Genomic DNA, 12,998 nt, shown 5'->3' with positions numbered 1-12,998 from the left:
AAGGTGGCTAGTAGTAATATCGTCTGCTCCTTCCTCTATGCTGGCCTCCTTCCCACTGTCTATCCTCCGAATCCCAATCTGGGAATGGATCATGGATGGAACTGTCCCATGCAGGCCTCGGGTACCAGCCGTCCTCATCCTCGTATGATGTCATATATCTTCTATATCTGTTTCCAGATGGTGCCTGCTCCCAGCTTGCATCGATTTGCGCCTGGTACGGTTCTCTGCCGGAAGCACTTTGTTCCACACTCCTGTTGAGATGGGATTGTGGGTATTCACAGGAGCTCTGCACTGTTCCATTAGTCGCTGTCCCTCTCTCTGCAGCGTGTCGTTGTGGTACGGAGGCAGCAGCCTCATCTGTCCCCGCTTCCTGAATCGTGGAAGTTGTGGCCGATTCCTCACTTCCTTGTTGCTGTCCAGTAATGCTCTTCTGCCTCTCAGTCTCCTTCTGACTCATACCCCGGGCACCTCGGTCTCTTCTTTTACTACTCGTGGCTCTTGTTCCTGTTCTGTCTCTTTTGCGTTGTTCTGTTTGCGTGGTCTGTTTGTTCACTCTGTCTTCCTCGCCCCTTCCATTTGAACGCATCACTCGCCTGTTCCTTCCCGATCTGCCAGTCTCCATCTTGTTTCTCGGCGTGGGCAAATGGGAGGTGGCTGAATCAGATGACCTGGCATGCCTGCTATCATTGCAAAATGTGAATAATGATTAATATGCTCGTTTATAATTTGCTATACATAACTAATTAATTTTTTTTTGTATTATCCCCACGGCCTGGTTTTATTCATTCATGTAAGTGTTATTAAATTTTAAAAACATCAGATAATGCCCCGCTGGGTTGGACCAGGGGACCAAACATCCCATGCCACCTGCCCATGCCACCCCCCAAACTATGCCCCTGCCGCCACCCAAACTATGACCATGCTGCCGCCAAATCATGCCCATACAGCCACCCAAACCATGCCCATGTCGCCACCCAAACCATGCCCATACCACAGCAGCAAATCATAGCAGTAGTCATTCCCTAAGTAAAGAGGATTAAATAGCAGTAAATGGATTTTTGGAGGGCCAGTTACTGCTGCCATAGTCTGCTGGTGGGCCTTGCACAGCAAACCACAGATGAAAGCCCCGGCCCATGACCTTTCTGTAATCCTTTATTATAATTGTACAAAGAAAAGAAAGGTTTGGGGTTTTTTTTGTTTTTTTTTAATCAGCATGGGCCAAATCCCCTGGAATACCCCAATCCACTTGCGAGCCGCATGTCCGATGGTCCCAACCCCCGGCCGCATGGCACCAACCCCCCCCTCCCCTCCGAGCGCATGGCCGAAGTCAGTGTGTAAACCACATGTGCTGCTCCCAACCTCTATAATTATCAGCAACCCCCCAAGCTTTATATAATTCATTTTATTTTTTTGGAAAATAAAGAAAAAAGGTGGAACTAAGGGCCGCCGATATGAGACACACAGAATTTGTCTATTAACCCAGCAGCTTGAGCCATCGGTGTCATCAGAGGGCACCACCGGGTGGGGCCATGACGTCTCTCGGTCTTGGCCCTCACTAGCCAGCTAACACAGGTAGGAAGGTCGGGAGCGTGGGTTCTCCGGCCACTCCGTTTCTTACCGCTGCCTTCCCCCCCCCTCCTCCGTCCTTGTCACCGAGCCAGCTGCCATCAAGGGTGGGCTCCGGCCATGCGGCACGGGGCCCACCTATTTCCCCTTGCAAGTCATCCATTTCATCAACCTGTCCTTTCCCCCTCCTCTTTAAATGTGGAATATAATATATTTTGGAAATCAACATTTCCTTTTCTAAAGGAATAGTTAAAAGTTCACCAATATATTTTTTAAACAATTGTGAAGCCGATAATATTCTAGAAATTGGGATATTTAAGAAACACAGATTTTTTATTCTCATATCATTTTCCACATTTTCAAGCTGTTTTTGTATTATTAAGCTATCTTTTATAAAAGAAGTAACCAATAGCTGCACTGAGGAAATTTAGGGGGTCATTCTCTAACGCTATCGCATGTGAAAAGAGACTTTTTGCACGAGAAAAGTCCCTTTTTGCATGCGATAGCTAGCTCGGGGCGGAGTCAGCCCCGGAAGAGGAGGAGTCAGGGTGGCACTGGGGCCGATGCTGTGGACACATCGCTGGCGGTGAAAGGTAAGATTCCTTATCGCTGCCAGTTTCACGCCAAATAACTACACCTGTTATAGTGTAGTTATTTGGCACGAAAGCCAGCAGCGATCGCACCGCAGAGATGCGATCGCTGCTGGCTATCACAGGACCCCCCCCCCCACTTCGCCCCCCCCCCCACTTCGCCCCCGCCCCCCGTTACCACCGGATTCTCTAAGGTCAGGCCTTAGGTAGTTAGAGACAGCTTTCCTTTTCCTTCCCATATATCTTCAAATGAAAGCCACCCAAATTCTCGATAAATGGTGTCTGGCTTCAGCAGCATGCCAGCTCTGTGTGCCACCATCTCACAGCTTTTACAGGCTCACCAGGCACCAACTGATGACATCAAAGTGCTCAGGAGGTAACCACGAGGTATTAGGACCCTCAAACCCATTATCCTCTGGCCAGGGCCTCCTGCAGGCAGGAGGTAGGTCTCTCTGCAATGCACCTACTGCGTGCTGCTGCCTTGAGGCTTTTACAGGCTCATAAGGCACTAGCTGATATTTTCACAGGGCCCTGGAAGTACCCACGAGTTATTAGGACCCTTAAAATCACAGTCATCTAGCTGGATCCTCCTGCAAGCAGGAGATAGGACTCTCTGCAATGCTGCCCAAAAATGGTACCTTGGTTTCACTAACAATATAGAATAATTTCAGATTACTCTCACATATATTTATCTACTAGAAAATAATCCAAAAAAAAACAAACCCCAAAACATTGTCACTATAACATCATGAGTTTACAAATTTAATTGAAACAAAAGTGGGCCAGCCACCATTTTTCAAAGTCACTTGCATATCAATTGGCTACTATGGGTGCAATGGTGACACCCATCTCTGTGCATTTTAATTGCTAAAAACAATCCTATTGACCTGTAAAAAATTTTTTATGCAATATAGTAATGTTGTTCTAAAGATGGGCTATTGATAAAGTAGCAGCTTTGAAATTTGCTGTTGCTCAGTAAAGGTGGATGATTGGTGGAATATCTTAGCAATTTGGCAGATGACACTGAGGTTGAATGTTCTAATGTTCTGATTGGATAATGGAAATCAGAGCGATTGTATCTGTTAAAATACTGAAATATGGCAAGTTGATGATGAAAGCAATATTGATATAAGTTATATCTATTAATAGTTACGTTCAAGTTATCCTGTGTTTCTCTGCAGATTAAGGTTTTGCATGGCAACTGAGCACATGAAGTCAGTGGGCACCTATTCCAAACTGGTACTAGTAGAGTAAGAGTGAATGATGTGGTAGACCTGATTGACAAACTGAAGAGTAGTAAATCACCTGGACCGGATGCTATACATCCCAGAGTTCTGAAGGAACTAAAAAATGAAATTTCAGACCTATTAGTAAAAATTTGTGACCTATCATTAAAATCATCCATTGTACCTGAAGACTGGAGGATAGCTAATGTAACCCCAATATTTAAAAAGGGCTCCAGGGGCGATACAGGAAACTACAGACCGGTTAGCCTGACTTCAGTGCCAGGAAAAATAGTGGAAAGTGTTCTAAACATCAAAATCACAGAACATATAGAAAGACATGGTTTAATTGAACAAAGTCAGCATGGCTTTACCCAAGGTAAGTCTTGCCTCATAAATCTGCTTCACTTTTTTGAAGGAGTTAATAAACATGTGGATAAAGGTGAACCGGTAGATGTAGTGTACTTGGATTTTCAGAAGGCATTTGACAAAGTTCCACATGAGAGGCTTCTAGGAAAAGTAAAAAGTCATGGGATAGGTGGCGATGTCCTTTCATGGATTACAAACTGGGTAAAAGACAGGAACGAGAGAGTAGGATTAAATGGTCAGTTTTCTTAGTGGAAGGGAGTGGGCAGTAGAGTGCCTCAGGGATCTGTATTGGGACCCATAATTTTCAATATATTTATAAATGATCTGGAAAGAAATATGATGAGTGAGGTAATCAAATTTGCAGATGACACAAAATTGTTCAGAGTAGTTAAATCACAAGCAGATTCCAACAGTGGCCAATCCAGGCCATAAGAACCTGGAAAGTACCCCAAAACTAAGTCTATCCCATGTTACCGTTGCTAGTAATAGCAGTGGCTATTTTCTAAGTCATCTTAATTAACAGCAGGTAATGGGCTTCTCCTCCAAGAACTTATCCAATCCTTTTTTAAACACAGCTATACTAACTGCACTAACCACATCCTCTGGCAACAAATTCCAGAGTTTAATTGTGCGTTGAGTAAAAAAGAACTTTCTCCAATTAGTTTTAAATGTGCCACATGCTAACTTCATGGAGTGCCCCCTAGTCCTTCTATTATCCGAAAGAGTAAATAACTGATTCACATCTACCCGTTCTAGACCTCTCATGATTTTAAACACCTCTATCATATCCCCTCTCAGCCCCTTCCTTTCACAAAATCTTAAAAAAGAAAAATACATTTGGCAGATAATTAAGTATAAGACAAATAAAGGCTTGATTTCTAAACAGGAGTGTCTATTATGACTGGCCACATCGATGGTAGTTATTGTGTATAATGATTTATTGCATCTTCATTACTTTTCACCACTTTGGGCCTCATTTTCCAATATTGCATTGGTAACACATTAGGAGGTGTTACCAATGCAAATGAGGCTTCTTTCATGCAGTGGGGAAACATCACATGCAACAATGTTTGATATGTGCTGTGTTTTGGACTTTAAGCATCACAGGCCACAATAGTCCCAGACAGCCTGTTCAGGGGGGGGGGGGGGGGGAGAGAGAGAGAGAGAGAGAGAGAGAGAGAGAGAGAGAGAGAGAGAGAGAGAGAGAGAGAGAGAGAGAGAGAGAGAGAGAGAGAGAGAGAGAGAGAGAGAGAGAGCACCTTACTATAGTGCCTATGCCCTACATAGGTATTTGAATCCCTATGGGAGGGCTACCTACTAACTCGGGGTGGGGATTAGGTATGAGCGTCGGGGGTTGGGGGCCACTTTCGCATTCCACATGAGACCTACGGACAGAACAGTGGTCTCTAGTGCAGATTTGCTGGCCGTCGGAGTGAGGACGCTCACTCCAAGAAGTGGTTTGGGCAACGTTCTCTCTACCTAGCTTGATGGACACTCTACCTGGGCAACAACATGCTAGGTGGAGAGAACGTTGCCCAAATCTCCTCTTGGAGTGAGCGTCCTCACTCCGACGGCCAGCAAATCTGCACTAGAGACCACTGTTCTGTCCGTAGGTCTCATGTGGAATGCGAAAGTGGCCCCCAACCCCCGACGCTCATACCTAATCCCCACCCCGAGTTAGTAGGTAGCCCTCCCATAGGGATTCAAATACCTATGTAGGGCATAGGCACTATAGTAAGGTTCTCTCTCTCTCTCTCTCTCTCTCTCTCTCTCTCTCTCTCTCTCTCTCTCTCTCTCTCTCTCTCTCTCTCTCTCTCTCTCTCTCTCTCTCTCTCTCTCTCTCTCTCTGCAATAATCCTTTTCTGGCCCGTAGCACAGTCCATAACGCAAATTTGGAGTTGTAGTTAGCAGCCGCGCTAACACTGCGGCTGTTTTGCCGCACAAGACAAACAGGTTCCCGCTTTACATATGCTCCGCCCCAACTCCGCCCCCTGAATACCAAATTAGTAATTTGCATTCGCAAATCGCGTTAACAGCTGTTAACGCGATTCGCGAATTTATCGCACGCGGTAAAGTGCTTGGAAAATGAGGCCCTTGGTGTTGTGATATTAAAAAATGCATTGCACGAGACTCCAATCTCTGTAAATTGGGAAGTCTCATCACTCTCATCACATGTAAGACCCAGAACCTAGGAATAACACTTGATTCCACTCTTTCAATGCAACATCACATATCAACTGTTGTAAAATATTCTTTTACAAACCGCATCTATTAAAATGCTTAAAACCCCTACTTCAAACACATGACTTCCGTATGGTGCTACAAGCTCTAATTATAAATAATTTAGACTACTACTATTCATTGTATTTAGGATTACCTAGATGTATAACCCATCCTTTACAGATGTTCAAAATTCTGCTGCTCACATTCTAACCAATTTTCTCTTAAGAGACCACATAACCTCTGTTCTTTTTTCACTACATTGGCTTCCCATTTTTACCGCATTCAATATAAGATACTAACAATGATATTCAATTTACTTTACAATGACTCTTCCATTTGAATAAGTGCATCACTTCACATTTACAAGCCAACTAGGCAATTGCGTTCTGCTGACACAAATTTGTCAGAAGTTCCTGTTTTAAAAATTGCTAAGCTGGACATTACAAGAAACCATGCTTTTTCAATTACCAGACCAAAACTCGGGAATGTGATACTTGAAGCTTCCTGAATGACCTCTGACCTTCAGGAATTTATAAGGAATGTTTTCTTGTTACCATTTGTGCTTTCCCTTCCTGGCATGCTAAAAGACAGCCTGTCATCAAAGCAGAATTCTTTGTCTTTGTTAATCATGAGAGTTTATTTTGTTTTAATTATGAATGCTTTTTAAATCATAAACTGCATTGGACAACTTTTGTAGAGTGCAGTATATAAAACTTTAAAATAAATAAAATAAAATTATGCAGTAGAAGCAATCTTCCAATAGAAACAATACATTAATTTTGACATTTAGCAGACAAAATAAGACTACAAATATAAATTCTTTGACTTTATTCTTTTCAAAGCCTTTTTTAATTACTGTAAATAATTGTATATAGCTCTTTGACTAGAGAATGTGAAATTTCCAATTAGTTCAATTACTATGCTTACCTCTAATCCATTCACAAGATGATTAAACCTTTCAAAAAACAGTTCAATAGAAATTGATCAGATTTTTCAAATGTTCCAAAGAATCTAAGAAAATCTATTAAAGTCAGACTGTGCTTCATAATTTGTCTGCCCTTTTGGGTCTGATAAACCTTCAGATAAATTCTGGTGAATCACTTAATTTAAGGGAAGTGTCTACATATGTGGCATAGTTAATATAAAAGCTATTGTCTCTGAGAAGGGTTTGTGCGGTTTTTGAAGAGCTGGAGGAGAGACACAGAAGGGAGAGATAAGGAGAAAAAGAGAAAGCTAGACTGAAAGTGGGTTTTATTGTTTTGCAGTTTGTGTTTTGAGTAGTAAATTATTTTCTATTTGTATTTATTGTAGTACAGTTCTAGTATCCATATTGGTCCTGAAGATGAATCGTTTTTTGACGATTTAAAAAAATCATCCGATATTTTTTAAATCGTCAAAAATCGTTAGAGTACGTGATACAATAGAAATTCCCCCGATTTATCGTGAAAAATCGTTAATGGGTTAGTGTCCACTAATGGAAGTTATTTGGGGGGAGGGCGGGAAAACTGGCACACCAAAACAACCCCTAAACCCACCACGACCCTTTAAAACTAAACCCTTACCTTCCCCCACCCTCCCGAACCCCCCCCCAAAACTTTTTGGGGCGGATTTTAAAAGCCCTGCTCGCGTAAATCCGCCCGGATTTACGCGAGCAGGGCCTTGCGCGCCGGCGCGCCTATTTTCCATAGGCCTGCCGGCGCGCGCAGAGGCCCGGGACTCGCGTAAGTCCCGGGGTTTTTTGTCGGGGGCGTGTCAGGGGCGTGTTGGGGCGGGGCCGATCGACACGGCATTTGGGGGGCGGGATGTGGCGTTTTGGGGGCGGGCCCGGGGGCGTGGTTTCGGCCCAGGCGGTCCGGGGGCATGGCCGCGCCCTCTGGAACCGCCCCAGGGTCACATCTCGGTGCGCCAGCAGCCTGCTGGCGCGCGTGGATTTACTTCTCCATCCGGGAGGTGTAAATCCGTGGACAAAGGTAGGGGGGGGGTTTAGATAGGGCCAGGGGGGTGGGATAGGTAGAGGAAGGGAGGGGAAGGTGATGGGAGGGCGAAAGAGAGTTCCCTCCGAGGCCGCTCCGATTTCGGAGCGGCCTTGGAGGGAACAGAGGCAGGCTGCGCGGCTCGGCGCGCGCCGGCTGCCCAAAATTGGCAGCCTTGCGCGCGCCAATCCAGGATTTTATAAGATACACGTGGCTACGCGCGTATCTTATAAAATCCAGCGTACTTTTGTTTGCGCCTGGTGCGCCAACAAAAGTACGCAAACGTGCATTTTTTTAAAATCTACCCCTTTATGAGTACCTGGTGGTCAAGTGGAAGACCCGGGACCGATCTCCTGCTCTCGGGCCATCGGCGCCATTTTGGCTGCCACTAATAAAAATGGCGCCGATGGCCCGATAAAAAAAAAAACATCGACCCTTTAAAAATGACCCCTTTGCTTCCCCCACCCTCCTGAACCCCCCAAAACAGTTTTAAAATTACCTGGTGGTCCAGTGGGGGCGCGGGAGCGATCTCCCGCTCTCAGGCCATCGGCTGTGCTAATAAAAATGGCGCCGATGGCTCTTTGCCCTTACCATGTGACAGGGTATCCGTGCCATTGGCCGGCCCCTGTCACATGGTAGGAGCACTGAATGGCCGACCATCTTTAAAATGGCCGGTGCCATTTTTAAAGATGGTGCCGGCCATCCAGTGCTCCTACCATGTGACAGGGGCCGGCCAATGGCACGGATACCCTGTCACATGGTAAAGGCAAAGGGCCATCGGCGCCATTTTTATTAGTGGCAGCCGACGGCCCGAGAGCGGGAGATCACTCCCCGTACCCCCACTGGACCACCAGGTAATTTTAAAATGGTTTGGGGGGGTTTGGGAAGCAAAGGGGTCATTTTTATATAGTCGGGGTGGGTTTTTTGTTTATCGGCTCGGGCGCAGTCGATAAACAAAAAACCAATCGTGCCGGACTATAAAAATTGTAAGATTTGAATCGGAACCGGAACCGAACCGATTCCAGTTCCGATTCACATCTCTAGTAGTTATTAGTTAATGAACTTTGGAGACAACATAAGTGATTTCTTCAGAAGTCAAAAGGAAAATATGCAATCTCAAAAACATAGGAATTACATTTTGTTGATATTTAAGATTTATTTTTTAACTATTGGTATTTGAATATTTTGGAAGTGGAATGGGGATGGGGTAGGATGGGCCAGTGATGATTTTCCCCACAGTTACTGCCATTTTGCCACTGTCAAGCAAACATCATCACCTCAATACAGTTCGCCACTACCACCATCACCAATATCTACAGCTGCTGCTGCTTTGCTGAGGAACAGATGACTGATGGGCTTAATAGGGAGAACCACCCATTGGCCATCATCATCCAGTAGTGGCTGGAGAGAAAATTGGAGATGGAGGAGGTAGATGAGAGGGAGGAGAGGAAAAATGAGGAGGGGAAGGAGGAGTTGCTAGAAAAGACAGGAGGAGGTAGACCAATACTTGCTATTTTGTATTGTCAATAGATACCCTTGTTATCCTCCTTAACCTTGTAAACCTTCATATTTTTGTAAACCATTATGATGGCGAAACCGAATGACGGTATATAAAACTCGATAAATAAAAAAATAATTAAAGTTTCTATGTTAGGCTGCCACTAAATTGCTGTGTGTAGGGCTCCATTAGAGTTTGCTGTAGAGGGCATAACATTGCTATTCATTGCGAGAAGGCAGACATATTTGAAGGTATGTTGCTCCTGAATACCCACATCAGACAGCATTGCTCTGTTACTCCAATCCCAACAATGACAGACCCAGGTTCTGGGTGGCATTTCTTCATCCTAACAATATCTAGATTCAAAACCAGGGCTGATGGTAAGTGATAGACAGCTGCACCCAACCAGCACCCTCATATGGAGGGAGCAATTCTGGGGAAGAATTGAGGTGTTCTGCACATTGGGGCAGATTTTTAAAAAGTACGTGCGCGCATACTTTTGTTTGCGCACCCGGCGCAAACAAGAGTATGCTGGATTTTAATAGATACGCGCGTATCTTTTCAAATCTGGGGTAGGCGCGCGCAAGGCTGAGCAAAATCGGCAGCCTGTGCGCGCCGAGCCATGCAGCCTGCCTCCGTTCCCTCCGCTCCGAAATCGGAGCGGCCTCGGAGGGAACTTTCTTTCTGGCTCCCCCTTCCTTCCCCTCCCTTCTCCTACATAACCCATCCCCCCAGCCCTTTCTAAACCTCCCCTACCTTTATTATAAAAGTTGTGCCTGCCTGAGGCATGCGATTCCCCGGCCCGGGAGCAGTTTCGGAGGCCTCGACCATGCCCCCGAAACACCCCCAGGCCGGAACCATGCCCATGGCCCCACCCCCAGAATGCCCCTGATGATGCACCGCTATGACACACCCCCCGACACGACCCCGACACGACCCCAGGAAAGCCCCGGGACTTACACACATCCCGGGGCTTGCGTGCGCCACCAAGCCTATGCAACATAGGCTCGGCACGCGCAGGGGGTGGAAGGGGCAGCTTTTCGGGGGTTATGCGCATACGTTACACGCGTACCCCTTTGAAAATCTGCCCCATTGTGAAGATTTATGCACAACTTTGACAATCTGTTTGGCACTTCATTTTGACACCTACTACTTTGTTGAGTATGATCATAATGTGGTAGCCTCCTTGTTGCATCAGCAGTGCTGTTCCTGAGTGAACTGAGAGCCAGATTGGTTATGAGTGTTAGAGTCGGAGTGACAAAAAAACATTTGAAATGAAATGGGCAGGAGCTTGCACAGTCAGTAGTAGCTTCAGACAGATAGGGTATCAAATGTTGCACATGAATGATATTTGTCAGGATATATCACATCAGCAGCACACAAATGTGCCCTTTACATGCTTTCTTTTTCTCCAAATACAAAATATGTTACTGTACAACACTATGCCATCATAACATACATACATAACTTTACTTTCACTATAAGGAGATATGGTGCATGGACTGATCACCATGTGTATCATTCAAATATCATCCTTCCACAAGATCATATTTTAGAGTGAATGCTGGCACTTCAATGATATCTCTTCCAAGATAAATGAATAACAATAACATTTGAGGAGAGAGAAAAAATATACTACACAATTTTTTTATAAATAATTTTTGACACTTTTTTAAAACATTTTCACAATATTAATGTATTTTATTTATTTATTTAAAAGGTTTTATATATCATCCGTGTTTACAATTGTTTACAAAAAAACAAATTACATCAATAATATAGATCAGAAATATACATCATAGAATGTTATAACAAATCATAATTTATTAATCTTAAAAACAAGATAAAGTTAGCTAAAAAGAAAATATTTGTGTCAGGGTAAAAGAAAGTCAATTTTCGGGACACTTGATATTAATGTCCTTCCTTAAGATCATCTGAGTAGGCTAGCTCAAAAAGCCATGTTTTCAGGTCTTTCTTAAATTTTTTTATCTCTATTTCTAGTCTTAAGTCTACAGGCAAGGTGTTCCAAAGACTAGGTCCTGCAATTGAAATAGCTCTCTCTCGGACCTGAGACAGATGTGCTGTATTTACTGTAGGGATGTGCAGTAGGCCTTTGTTTGCAGATCTCAAAGATCTTTGTGGGGTATGTAAACGGATGGAGAAATTCAACCAGTTTTCTGTCCATGGATTGCTTTGTGCAGGATACAACAAGTTTTATACCAAATTCTCTGTATAATAGGGAGCCAATGTAGATTTATCAATATCGGGGTAATGTGTTCTCATTTTTTACTATCAGTCAGAACTCTCGCTGCCGAGTTCTGCAGCACCTGACGTGGACGTAATGTGGATGATGCCTAATAGCGGAGCATTGCAGTAGTCTAAAGAAGAAAATATGAGAGGCTGTAGAACTGAGCGGAATTCGTTGAATTCTAGTAAAGTCGCCTGAGCACTAGAAGTCTGTAATATCCTTCTCTTAATTTTATTGAAATATGCTTTTTAAAATTCAGTTCACAATCAATGATTATTCTGAGATCTGACTGTTTCTGCTAGTTTTAGTTTGATGTTGTTTGGAAGGCTTAGCATATTGTTTGAGTTGTTTTTTGATTTTCTGTCAATGAGTATTATCTCAGTTTTTTCCATATTTAGTGCAAGTTTCATATGGCCAAGGAGTTGATTATTTGTGGACAGGTACATTGTGATTAGTTTGAATGTTTGAACTAGTGTGTTAGTGATAGGGACGAGTATCTGTATGTCGTCTGCATAAATGTAATAATTCAGGCCTAAACCAGCAAGGAGATGACACATTGGAAGTAAGTGCCACCAGGACACAACAGGAAACAATCTATAGTGTCATTGCTTTTGCATTGAAGGCTTGCATAAGAATGGATTCTAACCAGCTATCATGAGCATCATTCAAAACCGCTCCTCTCTCCACAGGGATAGTTTTTCGCTTCGAGACAGCCCACACCAGGGCATCCACTTTCGGAAAATGCAGGAATTCCTTGACCTCTGGGTCCAGAAGATGTAAGGCCTTCAAGGACTGACCTCCTTTAAAACTTGCTCCAGAGCGTCCAATTCCAGGTCAATCAACTCCTGGATGGCTTCCAGCATTGGGAAATAGCAAGAGGCTTTCCATAGAGACACCAGGATGGGATTCCTCTTTGGCTCTGACATAGGGTCTGTGCCCGGAACTCCCAGAATCTTCAGGGCCTGGGAGACTAGGGTAAGTAATTCATCTCTGTGGAAAAATCAAAGTATGGTCCGGTGTGGTTCCAAGCCTGAAGGGATTTCCCCATCCTCCAACGAATCCCTGTCATCATCCTTGGTGTCTGTGTCCCTGTCAGGAATACCTGAGACAAGGCATGTCCTGAGGCCTGCTTATAGGGCTGGGAAAGTGAGGCCTTCCCAATTGGGGGTTCAGCCCGGGCAGGGGCGGGGGATGACTGCACCTGGACAAAGGCTTGGAAGCCCTGAAAAAATTCCAACCAGGAGAAGGCTGCCGCATCATATTTGGCCCAGGAGGAACCAGGCTAGGGGTCACTGTACTGGCCTCTCC

This window comes from Rhinatrema bivittatum, chromosome 1, assembly GCF_901001135.1.
Source record: "Rhinatrema bivittatum chromosome 1, aRhiBiv1.1, whole genome shotgun sequence".
Taxonomy (NCBI): domain Eukaryota; kingdom Metazoa; phylum Chordata; class Amphibia; order Gymnophiona; family Rhinatrematidae; genus Rhinatrema; species Rhinatrema bivittatum.
Note: the sequence above shows the minus strand (reverse complement) of the source record.